Here is a 14752-nt window from a genome sequence, read left to right on the forward strand (position 1 = left end):
ACATTCTCTGCTTTTGTAGTGTAGTTCCTATTTTCCCTATAGGCCCTGCGCATTGGAATAACATAAACAGCAGTGTAGACGTAGGACTGAGGTCTTCTAGGTCTCTACTGACTATGTTAGACTTAATTTAGGTTTGCGCCAGCTAGCTCAGAGGTCACTGGAAACTTTCTTGACTGAATAGGAAGTGATCAGCTTCCCTGGCTCAGACAAGAAGGGATTCAGCTTCCGACAACCGCATAAACATGACAACTTTGCTCCCTCAGAATAAGAGTCAATCTCTAGAGTCGTGTGAAACAAGAGACAGTTATTTCACTCAGTCAGATGTGCATACTTAGTTTCACCAGGGTGCAGAGAATAGAGAGACGGGCGTTTTCAATAAAAGGTATTATTTATTGAGCAGTCTTCCTTCTCATGCAAGAGAAATGAATTGCCACAATTGCAATACTTAATGTAAAGTAAAGTACGTACAGTAAAAAGGAGTATTATGAAATAATACTGTAAAAGTATTGATATGGTTTCTTAGCCATAAGACACTTAAAAATGGATAAAATATATATATACATATATACAAAGGCTAACGTCCTCAACTGGTGCTTCTAAACTACGCCTACCCCGGTGTACCTGACCTAAGCCTAATACGTGGGAAGGAGTAAGTAAGTAGCAGTTTAAGTTAAGTAGGTTTGTTGCCAAGGATCGGTTCAAGAATTCTCTCTAAGGGTTTAGTCAGCACTGTACCTTGGAATAGAATGTAGGAGGTCTGGTATCTCTCTCTCAGGACTCGATATCCCAGTCACCTGCAAGGGTAGGCTGGAAACGCCGGAGCTGTATTTTCTCGGCAGGAGAAAAGACAGCGTCTTTCTCAGCGCGTCAAAGAGGAGGGGCAGCGTCCGTGGGCTCTCCGCATCTGCTGGGCTCTCGGCAAGTAGATTAGCTGCTCTACTTCGAAACTACCACCGTGTGTTTGCTTAAGGCAACGTTGGTGTATTTATACCTGAAAGGTGCCGAGTTTGACGTAAGGTTTGGACATAAGACGTCAATAAAGATGTCACTAAGAACTGGCCGTTTTTACAGTGCTCGCAGGAGTTCTAATACAAATCAAAACAAAGCAAGCGGGGATTTCCCAGGTTGGTGGAGGTTTGGTGTGTTGAAAGAACTCGTTGTGCTTTCTAGGAATCTAAGGAAGTAGCTTTTGCCATGCCTTGGGCTGCAAGGGCGATTTACTGAAATATGGATCTGATTCTTATGTCATTATAGGGATATTATTGATTATAGCCGTACAGGGGCATAAAGTCACAATATTGAATCGGGATCCTAGATAAAACACATCACTTTGTTTAAGTGATGCCCAAATGTCCATCGTGGGCCAAATCTTGGGATACTTGGGATGACCATTACACTTCTAGGCTCACCAAATGCAATTCAAACTAACGTTTTCAGATTATATATATTTGTATTACATGTTCCCTCATAAGCTGGCTCCACTCATTTCAGGTTGTTTGTCGACTTCCTTTGTAATTATTGCCTATTATATTTCGTTCTGATGATTTTATTTTTATTTTTACTACTGTACTGTTATACATTTTTTCATTTCTGTACATTGTTCGGTTTGGGACACAGGCTGTTATTTATCAACTCTAATCTTATGGATCTTCAAATAAAGAAAATTAAAATATGAACTTTTTTTGCTCTTTTGTCCTGTCCAAGAATTGAAATCACAGGATACATACAGCTCCAGTATTGTGGATACTACTAGTCTTTCTTTATATGCTCTTAAGGATTGTGCTCTCTTTTGACCTCTTCTTTTTAACCTTAAATTAAGTTGAATACAGATTAATAAAAGAACAGTGTGCGTGGAACAGCGTTGTGCATTCCTCTTTGGTTTGGCCCATGGTCACGTGACCACAGGTATAAATAAACAGGTGTGGGCTGCTCAAAGGCAGTCCCAGCACCAGACGGCGTCACGTGTCTCACTCAGCGCCTGCCTCTCTCCACTTGGGGCCAGCGCTCGGAGGGAAGGCCCCAACATAACACTTAAGTTTGTTTCCCTCTTGAGCTTCTCCGCCCCTATTTCGCAGCAGTTTTGCTCCAAATTATCATCTCTCTCAACAGGGTGCCCGTGCTCTCAAGGTTATTGAGATTGTCACCTTGGTTTAATACAAGAAGACTTAACCCAAATTAAACTTTTCATAAATGCAACAAAAGTTGTACTATGTCCAAAAATCTGTTCTACAAAGAAAACCTCTTAGCTTTTTACCGTCAAGCTATATCTTTGCTTAATTTTTACCTGATGGTGGTATTAAAATAGGGCATCCTTCGCAGGCTTTTGACAATGTTTCCTTCATATGATAGGGTTCGGTCACTCTCCCAACGTTAAGCAGCCCCGTGTCCCGCTCTTTGAACCCCTCCCAGGCCAATTCGGAAGCCGCTCACGTACCTGAGTGAGCCATGTTCCACCTGGAACATGGCAGGGCAGTTTGCACAGCCGGCGGCTCGTGCAGCAACTCCCTGAGTCTGCCTGGGTGGCTCTTCCCTTGCTGTTGTAACCTCATCCAATCCTCTCCTTTGGCCTGGCTCCACTCTGGTCTATAAAATTAGAGATTTCCTACAAATTGCTGCATTGCAACGCTGTCATCATATTTTTTGGCAGGTTCCTCGCAGCTTACGCCTTTATGTTTTTGTGAGGGTTGGCCAGCTGAAGGCATCTCTCTGACCTGCTTTTGGCAGTTTGTGCTGGCTGGCATCATTCTCTTGCTTTAAAGGGAAGTGTGCGATGCACACCTTTAAAAAAAAAAAAAACATTGGGGGAACACCAGGAGTCCTTGCTTGTTTTTCTGCCATCGGGCAGTGCCGTGAGGGAAACGGCGAGGCACAACACGTCGGGGAGGCAGCAGGAGGCGGTCGAATCCAGCGGACCACACTCCCCAGCAACCCCTTGGCCGGCGGCGCTCCGGTGACGCGGACAGAGCGCCCGGAGGCGCCAGTAAAAGGCTGACCCCCCGGGAGCCCAGTGGGGGAACACCAGGAGTCCTTACTTGTTTTTCTGCCATCGGGCAGTGCCGTGAGGGAAACGGCGAGGCACAACACGTCGGGGAGGCAGCAGGAGGCGGTTGAATCCAGCGGACCACACTCCCCAGCAACCCCTTGGCCGGCGGCGCTCCGGTGACGCGGACAGAGCGCCCGGAGGCGCCAGTAAAAGGCTGACCCCCCGGGAGCCCAGTGGGGGAACACCAGGAGTCCTTACTTGTTTTTCTGCCATCGGGCAGTGCCGTGAGGGAAACGGCGAGGCACAACACGTCGGGGAGGCAGCAGGAGGCGGTCGAATCCAGCGGACCACACTCCCCAGCAACCCCTTGGCCGGCGGCGCTCCGGTGACGCGGACAGAGCGCCCGGAGGCGCCAGTAAAAGGCTGACCCCCCGGGAGCCCAGTGGGGGAACACCAGGAGTCCTTACTTGTTTTTCTGCCATCGGGCAGTGCCGTGAGGGAAACGGCGAGGCACAACACGTCGGGGAGGCAGCAGGAGGCGGTCGAATCCAGCAGACCACACTCCCCAGCAACCCCTTGGCTGGCGGCGCTCCGGTGACGCGGACAGAGCGCCCGGAGGCCCCAGTAAAAGGCTGACACCCCCTCTTGCCCCGCGAGTCGCGCGCGGGAGCGACCGGGAGAAGCCCGGGCAAAGGGCGGGCCCTCTGTGGCCCTCAGAGGCACGAGGAGGACGGGACGGGGCCACCCCCTTTTTGTCACCCATTCGTTACAACTTGAAGGTACTGTTCATTGGTCTATTGGCCATTCCTCATTTGGGAACTGTGGGTACTGCTATCATTTCCGGGACTATCTGCTTTTTAACTATCATGTTTGCTATGTGTCATTGACACTTGTATCTGTAGTCCTACGTAACAACCCAAACCGCAGAACAGGGGTTAGTATCTGCCAGCATGTCCCCAAGAGGCACCCGCAGCAAAACTGCTGCCGCTGTGACTGGCCCCATTGACCTTTTTATATCTAAGGCCAATGATGCCATTAATCAGGGCATTAACCTACTAGAACGCAGGGTATCACAAGACCTGGCGCATGCCAAACGTTCCTCGCTTGGCCTTATTGCTACCGCCACTACACCTGCACAAGCTATGCCTAACAACATCAGACCCCTACTTGATGTTTGTGCTGACATACACACCATTCCCAGCGAGGTTAACCTCTCAGCCTCCATTCCCCTGTTAGACACAGACACCGACAGTAGCACAGACCTGGAAAAAACGCCTGACTTACTAATTAACCCCTCTCCCAAAGTAAAATCTGCTGATAACACCAGGCATGCTAGAGGTAGGCGAGAGGGGGCAGTTCAAAAACTGAAGTTACATGCACCCAAGGCCCGGGTCACTACGATCAGGAAATATGGCCGGACACAAAGGAAACCTGGGAAAAATACCAACTTTGTCCCTGACAATAACCATAACGCGACTAAGGTTACGGTAATATCCCAGAGGGATGATAGTGAAACTGTTCAGCAGGGAAGATCAACAAACACTAACGGAAATATAGACAAGGCATATGACCCCCTGTTGGAAAGACTGGGGGATTTATTAAGCATTTATCTATCCCCAATCGAAAATAGGCTTGCTCGATTAGAAAAACAGCTAGATGAATTGAGCAACCCTCTTAAGAATTTCCTAAAGGGAGGTCCTGCAACCAGTACAAAAAATAGCAACCCCACCAATATAGCAGGTCTCAAAACAACTATTTTACAAGCACCCCCAGCTGTCCCAAATAACGTAGATAAAGTTGTACCTGTTGCGTCGGCCAACGGCCCAACTACTAAACAAAAAACAGCAACACCACACACCAATAACAAATCCACAGATAAAAGGAAGGATCCTGGCACCAATACCACCACGAATACTACACTCCCAATTGTGAGTACCACAGGTCACCCTTCAATTTCAACAAGCAATCCTATCTTGACTCAACCCATCCCAAAAACACCCAGACAAGTTCCTGCCCGCATCAATCTTCCTCCGGAATGCGGTGCATATGTATTAGTGTTAGTAAACGTTACCAAACTAAGAGAGGATCAGGATGAAAATCCCACATCACTCAAAAATAAAACCCTGCACTGGCTAATTACTAACTGCAATTACCCGATTGATGGTGCAAGGGAGATTATTAACACACAGCGGGTGGGTTGGATTGGACCACTTAGGAAAAAATTTGAGGGCGACTGTGTCATTATTAGTTTTAGAAAACCACATTGGGCAGAGAAAACACTAGCCAACGCCCCTCTACCATCGCCATGGGAATTTAACACCACGCTCCTTCCCTTAGGATATTTTTATCGACACCTGATACCCCCAGAACAAGCCACGGTTAACTTTCCCAACAATTTCCCCACTAACTCACACCCAGAGATGAATTTTGGTGCAAGGGTTAAATCACCCCTTTTTGCCCAAAACCAGAATCAAAATGCCGCCTTTTCCAACAACCACAATTGGCATCCACAACCTTTAATGCCAATTCTTACCCCCAACCATCCGCAGTATTTTCAAGCCCCAACTATGCACCAGAGCAATCACAGGGATAGGTCTTACCCAATCCCCAACCCATTCCAGTTTGCACAGATGACACAAGCTAGGCCAATGTACAATATCCCAACTTTCAATCGGTTCGACTATCTATCATCATTAGACGAACAGGATTGACTGAGCACACCCCTCAATAAAGAATTATGCAATAGTGCAAAAGCCTGTAACCAAGAGGATGCCACAATTATAAATTCACCTGCATCGCTCCATGTTAAAACAGCAGTTCCAGACATCATATTGTCGGATAGTATTCCGGCCATTTCAAACGGACCAACTATCTATGATAATGGGAATACTAGGTGCACATTTATTAACCAGGGGTTCAAACACGGCCTATCAATTCTAAGCTGGAATGTCGCAGGTTTAGAATCTAAGCTCTCTGACCCTGCTTGGACCGAACTAATTAATGACATAGACATACTTATGTTCCAAGAGACTTGGGCAGTTGATAACCTGTATATTGAAGGCTACCACTGCTTCAGCCTGACATCTCCAAAACCTAGTTTTGGCCGAGCGGTGGGTGGACTCTTCACGGGGATTAGAATTTTGGCAGGCGGTACAATTAATGTTTTGAAGTTAGACAACCTTGCCAATTCCAACATTCAAATTCTGGAATATAAATTGAAATCAAAGACCACAATTTATTTAATCAATTTTTATAACAATGATTTTAATGGTGTACCGAACAAAAATTTTGTTGCTTTATCTAAGGTTTTAAACATGATTGATTGTTCCTTGTCAGTAGACACTAAGACTAGTATTCTGATCGGGGGAGATTTTAATGTGAAACTTATAGATAACTATGGATCCACTAATTTTGATCACTGTAATGACCGCAGGGGTTTGGATCTGATTAGCATACTCTCTGATTTTAATCTTGCTGATGTAATGAGTGTAGGGTATGATATGAATTTTCCCTATGCCCCTACGTTTAAGGGCAGGGATAACGGTTCAATTATCGATTACATTTTTACATCACCTGTGCTAACGGACTGTTTAATCAAATCTTCTGTGGTGCAAACGTCCTTCAGTGATCATAATCCTCTGTTTGCTATTTTTAACCTCGCACCCAGTCCGATTTTTATGAATTTAAATGGAGCAAGGGATATCACACCCTCAATTGATGGTCTTCGCCTTAAATGGAGAGGAATTGATTGTGGGGCCATTATAGATACGATTCGGGAGGCACATCCGGATTTATTGAAACGCCTCTCTTCCACAAGTACAAATAATGAAGAATTGATTATTGAGTTTGAAGCTTTATGCACCAATATAAAAAATCTCCTGTCAGTCCCACTCTCTACTGACCATAAAGAGCCACGGTGGTTTGATACATCTTGCTCCGTGGCCAATAGAGAGTTAAGAAAGGCCCTCTCTGCCAATCCCAGGTGTAAGGACGTTGTTCGAGCTGCCAGGAAAAACTATAAAGATAAAACATCGAAAAGGAAGGCAAATTTGCTCTCCGATCACTGGGATAAGCTGGTTATCAGCGCCAATCTGGGTGGCAGCGGCCCATTTTGGACGGCAGTTAGGAGAACGAGGGAAATGGGCAAAGAGCTTACAAAAATTAGCTGCAACATAACCAGTACAGCCTGGGAGACCCATTTCTCTAATATTTATGCCGCCCCCTCTGATGAGCAACCTCTCCCTAACCTGAACCAAACAGCAGGCTTAGAGATCTCTGACTTAGAAGTCAGGAAAGCTATCAAAGAGAGCCTAGGTAACAAGGCGCCCGGGCCGGACGGCCTCCCCATTGATATCATCAAATTTAACGTTGATCTTTGGACACCAATACTTTTAAACATTATTAACAGTCTTCCACATGTAGCCATGCCTGCCACCTGGGCTACTAGTATTATTGTCCCCATCTACAAAAAGGGAGACAGATCTGACCCAGTAAACTATCGTCCCATCTCCCTCCTGGATAATACTTTAAAAATACTAGGACGAATAATTTATAACAGGGTACTGGAATGGGCGTCTGACTCTGACTTTTTAGACCCCTGCCAGATGGGGTTTAGGAGTGGGGTAGGAACAGTCGAGCAATGCCTAAACTTAAAATTGATAATAGATAAATATTGCATTGCTCGCTCATCCCCCGTTTACCTAGCTTTTATGGATCTTTCATCCGCATTCGATCTTGTGAATAGATCCAAGCTATGGTTAACTCTCCTGTCAAACGGTCTCGATGCCACTCTTGTTAGATTCTTAGCCTACCTCCATACTGACTTGAAAGCTCGGGTACGTATTGGGATGGGCGGAGAGGTATCGGGAGCCATCAGGATAGGGAGGGGGGTGAGACAGGGGTGCGTTTTAGCACCCCTGCTGTTTATCATCTATATTAACGGCCTGTCCAACTGTTTAAAGAAAGCTACCCCTGATGTCCCAATCATTTTAGGAAATCCCTTGCCCGTACTTTTATATGCAGACGACGCTGTCCTTATGGCACGTGCACCTAACGCCTTACGTCTGCTTGTACATAGTTTTGTAAATTTTATGGAGGGACTGGATTTGAAAGTTAATTTTAAAAAGTCTTTTATTATGCCCTGTGGGCCGGGCAAAAGGAAACTCGGCACTATTCAAATTGGAACAGATAAACTTGAATCTGTCCATAAGTTCCCTTATCTGGGGTTGGTTTTCGCTGCGAACGGCTCTTGGAGTGGGCATGTGGCCCACGCCACGAGCAAGTTCTCGAAAGCCAACAACTCTGTCCTGAGTCTCCCCGCCCTAAGAAAATCGGTGCCACTAAAGCTATTGTTAAAATTTTTAAACTACAGTGTTCCCCTGTTGCCACGTATGGAGCCGAAGTTTGGGGATCGGCCAGCAGCATTGGTATTCAAAGAGAGGAAAACCGTTTTTGCAGGAAGTTGCTGGGAGCACCAATTTCCTCTTCCAATTTCATTTGTCATAATGAACTCAACCTCCCTTTCATAAACGACTTTATTAAAGTAAGACCAGCACTCTTCTGGATCAGAATCTGGAGGAATGAGGCTGCTGCCCTTACGCAAAACATCATTAGGGACTGCCTTAATAGTGAAAATGGCATGCAGATCCCCTGGCTTAAAGAAGTTTTTAAAATATTTAATGAAATTGGTAGAGGCATTTTGTTTACTGAGCCAACGGCTATTGAACCAAAGGACAAATATGAGGTCCAAAAGGCACTCTATGCACTTTACCGTAATGAACGGCTTGGAATTGAACTACAGAAATCAGGGGTCAAAAAATACATTGGTAATGGTCTTTGTATGCAAACCATGCCACCCTACCTATCACTGCCTATGTCAAATTGGGAACGATCTCTATTGTTTCGTCTAAGGGCAGGAACTGTGAAATTTTTGCTTTCTTTTCCTCTGGGGTATCAACACCATACTGACCTTACCCCCTGCCCCTGTGACGGTACAAGCACTCAGGACGATTTGCACTTTCTGTTTTTCTGTAAATTTTATGCGAGATATACCAAATGGCTTTTAACCCCATATTTTAGAAAACTTAGACCTCTTGCACTCCAGGAATCCTATATGCTGCTGCTCACCCTGGACAATGATGAACTGACATTTCGCACTAGCACTTTTCTAAGACTAGCCATACGTGCACGCAAGACTATGGAAAGTCCTTGAAATCAGATTCAGTCAAAAAATACTACTGCTAAAACCTTATAAGTTAATGAAATTTATTGTCTAACCTCTGTATGAATTGCTTTGTCACTATGAAATGTAAATTATTTAACTGTTTTGTATTATGTGTACGTATATGTTCTTTGATGTGTTCGGTACTTTTATGAATTTTAACAAATTCGAATAAAGGTCTTTTGAAACTTTGAAACTTTGAGTGAGCCATGTTCCACCTGGAACATGGCAGTGCAGTTTGCACAGCCGGCGGCTCGTGCAGCAACTCCCTGAGTCTGCCTGGGTGGCTCTTCCCTTGCTGTTGTAACCTCATCCAATCCTCTCCTTTGGCCTGGCTCCACTCTGGTCTATAAAATTAGAGATTTCATACAAATTGCTGCATTGCAACGCTGTCATCATATTTTTTGGCAGGTTCCTCGCGGCTTACGCCTTTATGTTTTTGTGAGGGTTGGCCAGCTGAAGGCATCTCTCTGACCTGCTTTTGGCAGTTTGTGCTGGCTGGCATCATTCTCTTGCTTTAAAGGGAAGTGTGCGATGCACACCTTTAAAAAAAAAAAAACATAAACCGGTAAATCAAATGGTAAACTAATTCTCATGTGCTGAACATTCATTTATAATCCCAATCAAAATAACCAATGTATACATGTTATTGTTAATTTTACAATACCTTAGAAAATTATATTTAAACATAATACAAATTGGCATAAAGACTGCCATCATTTTACATTTTCAAAATCATATTACAATCCAAAACTGTTTTTTTTGTGTGATGTGCGACCAATGCATTTCAGAAACTGATGATTCCTTCTTCGGAGGCAACTGAAAGCAAAGTTTAAAGACAAGGGATATATATTCAATATTTAGCACATTCTTATGTGATCAACAATGTCAATACAAATGTATGAAACAAGAGTATTGAGAGCAAAAACCCAAACTCAAGCCCATCACAGAAAAAAGTGTGCTATTGTAAAGACAGACTCTAAATCAAATCATTCTTCCAGTGATCGAATAAGTGAAGTTTATAAACAGCTCAATAGGTTTCAAGGTACTCTAAAATATCCGGATACCGTATTGTGTAGTGTTACAAACAATAATGTGCTTAGGTTGACCACTAGCATGTTATAATCCTAACGTTTAGTGAAAGTTAGGACATTCCACAGAAATGACCGCAAGACCAAAAGGAAGAAGACACGCGATATAGTGATGAATGCGTCCTCATTCAATGATCCTACTTTCCTACAACATGAGGAAATAAAGTTGCTGACATTATATGGATAATTTAAATTAATTTATTACATATGCTATACAGAAGACATATCTTTAAGAAATCAGGGAAATAGCTTTTTAAATTTGACTCCCATTACAGCGTTTCTTAGTACCTCTGTCCTGAAACATAATAAAAGTTTGTTCAGAATTGATTGTACATCTTAACACAGTTACCGATTCGCCGGGGATGCAAGTGCCGCCCGATTTTCACCTATTTGAAATATGCGTAACACCAACGCTCGGCTTAAGAGCCAAAACATGAAGCATAGAAATAGGACTCCACCAAAGGAGAGCACTGTTGTTTGAAGTACATTACACAAAGTCAAAGTCAAAAGATAGCTTTATTCGGTATTTGACAAACACCATATAAGCAGACACAACAAAATACAATAAAAACACAACATTTAACACTTGGAATAAAAAGGGAAATCACTGCGACAAACTCTTTTTCGTTACACTTGTTAATCAAGTAACCTAATATTGAATGCCATAAAAACATTTCATAAAAACATTTGGTACAAAAATGAGTTCATAGGATTATTAAGAAGGTTGAGGTAAATATAACATATTTGTGTATTATGTGGTGTTATTAGGCACAGAATAATACTCCAACAAACCCTCAGCCTTCTAGTCATTTCTCATGGTTCCTCTACATTTTACAATGAACGACAAGAATTTTATCACCACTACGATAGTGAGCTCATCTTGGAGCAGGTACAATCTATGAAGGGCAGTCTTACAGCTTCTCAAACCCCACAGCTTTAATACTGGCAACAAGTGTTTTTTCCTCCCCCACTGATAATACTTGCAGAAAAGAATACAATGAATATTGGACTGGGTGGCTACTCCGTCACACGGACATTTCATCAATTTCCCAGACCAGTCATTTGGGACAGGGAACGTTATTAGCCTGAAAAAAGAATCCGTCCTCAATCGTGCTAAAAGCATTCTATGATAGCATGAAAAATTTGGCCCCAAATAAGGATGAAGGCCATGATCATGGAGGATCTGACGATGGGCTATGATGGTAGGCTTATTCCCATCTAGATAATATCTCCTCTCCTCCAGTAGACCAAGGCATGTCTCTTTTATTACTTTTTTTGACACTTGGGCACATGAGGTTGGGTTCGAGAAGAATTCTGGTTGGCCGATAGAATTCAGAAATTTTTTAACATAGGCCAGCCATGGCTGTTTAGCGCCCGTTAGCTTGCTGCAAACAATCATGAATTACTTCCCTATTGAAGGTCGTGTCCTCGCATGTCCAAATCTTGTGCCACAACATGACTGGCGCTATCTTTATAAGATCACTAATGTGGGATCTGTCAAGTTCATTGTGGCATATAGTAGTTGATGTGGAACGCGGGACACCTAAAAGATACCTCAGGAAAGCATTTTCCACCCTTTGGATTTCCGAGCTATCTGCAAGTCCCCAGATCCCCGCCCCATAGACAGCTGTAGACACACATTTTGCTGCATAAATCTTAAGTAGTGTGTCTACCGGTTTCCCGCCAAGTTTTTTAGCAAATTGCTTGACCGCCCCTATAGAGCGGGCAAAGGCCAGGTTCCGGGAGGTAATCGCTGTAGACCATGTCCCTCTATTATTAAAAATAATTCCCAAATAAGAAAAGGTTTTAGTCATTGCTATCTTTGAATTGTTAACAAAGGTTTTGCAGTCAGGTGCTTTTTTCCTGGTGGTACAAGACATCGTGAAAGTTTTCCCCACGTTTATTTTTAGGCCTCTTGAGCTCATGAAGGTTGCAAAGCCCATTAATGCCTTTTGGAGTCCCCGCTGAGTGCGGGCCATAATCACCGCATCATCGGCGTATAACAATAATGGGACAGCGAGACCATTTATCTTGGGGTAGTCCACCTCCAGATCATTCAAGAAAGCTGCTACCTCGTTGATATATAGGTTGAATAAGAATGGCGCAAGTATGCAGCCCTGGCGAACGCCTTTTGCTATTGGAAATTTTCTAGTTCGCTCGCCATTTTTGCCAAATCTCACAGTGGCGCCTGCGTCTCTATACAGCTCCTGGATAAAGCTTAAGATGTTTTTATCTATTCCCATTGTGGTCAGGGTTTTCCACAGTATTCCATGATCCAAACAATCGAACGCCGAGGTTAAGTCGACGAATGTTAGGAACAGGTTCCCTTTTTTTGAACCAATGTATTTGTTCATTATGAGGGACAGATTTAAACCCTGCTCTATTGTTCCCAAACCCGACTTAAAACCATACTGGAATTTAGAAAGTATCCCATTGCTCTTGGACCAAGTTTGCAATTTGATTAGCAACACCCTGCCTGCCACTTTCATTAGGTTGTCTAGCAGGGAGATGGGGCGGTAACATTTTGGGTCTTGTCTGGCCCCTTTTTTAAATATCGGGATGACTATTGCTTCATTCCATGTGTGGGGGAAACCTAGTTTAGTGTAAGCGTTCAATACATTTGCTAGTAAGGGGGCCCAAAGATCTACATTCCCTTTGAACAAGTCAATGGGGACTCCATCAGGTCCCGGGGCCTTTAAACTAGCGCTCTGGCAAATCGCTTGTTCCAGGTCTGCAGGAGTAAACATTACTTTTAGTGGGAAATTTCCCTGAAGCTGTGAAAGAACCTCTCGCCTCACATCCATCTCATCTCCCAAAGCAAGTGATTCTTTCTTGTAGAGGGAGGTGAAATAATTGACCCAAACGTCTTCTGATATGCCTATTTCCAGGGAGTCTACCTTCCTATCCAGGAAGAAGGGGGCATTAATTTCTTTCCAGAAAGACGTGTTATCCCTTAGGGCGCTTGCCTTTATCAGGGCTTCCCATGCTGCATTTTTAAGTTCTTTCTTTCTGGTCAGGAGGGTCAGCTTGTAAGCTTGTCTAGCCTCCTTAACTCGGCCGCTATCCCTGGGGACGGTCTTTAAAGCCTGTAAAAGGACTTTGTGTGCATTAGTACAGGCTCGATTGAACCAGCCATGTAATCTCGTATCATCCCCTACCTTTAATTTTTTAGTTAAATTGGCGTTTATTGTGGCTTTAATCCCTTCATACGCCTGTATTATTAGCCCGGGGTTGATATTTGGTTCCAGACAGGTGGCAAATTGACTAGATTCTTTCTGCACCAGATCTTTCAGGAAATTTGTGGGTTCAATTTTTGCCCATTTGATGGCGTAGCCATTTTTTCTGGCCAGCGCCACTGAACGACCATGCAGAATATTCATAGTACTTATTTTTTGGGTCCCAGATTTCCCTAGTCTAAGGGAGGTGCTAATAGGAAAATGGTCGCTTATTGCTAGATCCTCCGTATCAAAACCCCTCACCCAGCCTTGATTCCTATTGGAGACTAGAATGAAGTCAATTACAGTGCCTGCCCCGTGGCCGAAAAAAGTTGTCTGAAACGCTACGGGTGGCTGACAAAGTTCATTTGCAAAGGCCAAATCCCATTCATGCATGAATTGATTTAACAAGTTGCCCCCTATGGAATGTTCAAAGTGCGTGGTAGGGTCCCCTTTTAAGTCAAAAATGCCACAGTTTTTTGTTTGACTATAGGGGCATAGGTGACAATTAAAATCCCCGGCTATAAGTAAGCAGTCTGCCGCCTGCCCACCTCTCTTTAACAATAAGTCCAATTGCGCTATTAAGGTTTTAACCTCAACTTTTGGCGCGTTATTATAAAGGTTGATCAGAAAAACGGAGCGCCCATTTAATTTAATAAACAGGCCTTGTAATAAGCTCCCTACGCCTGCTTTTGGTCCGCTTGCCTCATACATAGTCTGCTCTACGTTACAGAGGTTAGAAGTAAAGATACACAGTCCCCCAGAGCCTCTGCCTCTGTTGCCCTGGATCGAGGGAACATAAAAAGTGCTAAAACCCTCGATGTGGGTCTCGTCTAAGTCCCAGCACTCCTGTAGGCAGATTATGTCCTGCCTTTCCATAAAAGTTAGGAATAGCTGGTCCCGCACTTTTTTAGCCAGCCCAGCAATGTTCCACGATGTTATTTTTAGCGAACATTTCTCCACATTGGTTGTACTGGATTCTTCCTGACTAGTTAGTGAGACAGTACCCACGGGCAGGGCTCCAATCTCATTTACAATTGGAGCCTTAGTCTTGTCTGCTATGCTCAAGTGTGGATGCGTGCTGGTGGTTTCAGTTGTAAACTCAGATCCGCTCTCCATCAGTGGCTTACTAGATTTTTCTATTAGATGCTGGCCTGACAAGTTTCCACCACCCGTATCCAGCTCTAATGTAATCTCTGTCATCATGGGGTTAGTGTTTTCTAACTGGGGAGAGACATCATGG

The sequence above is a fragment of the Lissotriton vulgaris genome, unplaced genomic scaffold (assembly GCF_964263255.1).
Source record: "Lissotriton vulgaris unplaced genomic scaffold, aLisVul1.2 SCAFFOLD_6992, whole genome shotgun sequence".
Classification (NCBI taxonomy): domain Eukaryota; kingdom Metazoa; phylum Chordata; class Amphibia; order Caudata; family Salamandridae; genus Lissotriton; species Lissotriton vulgaris.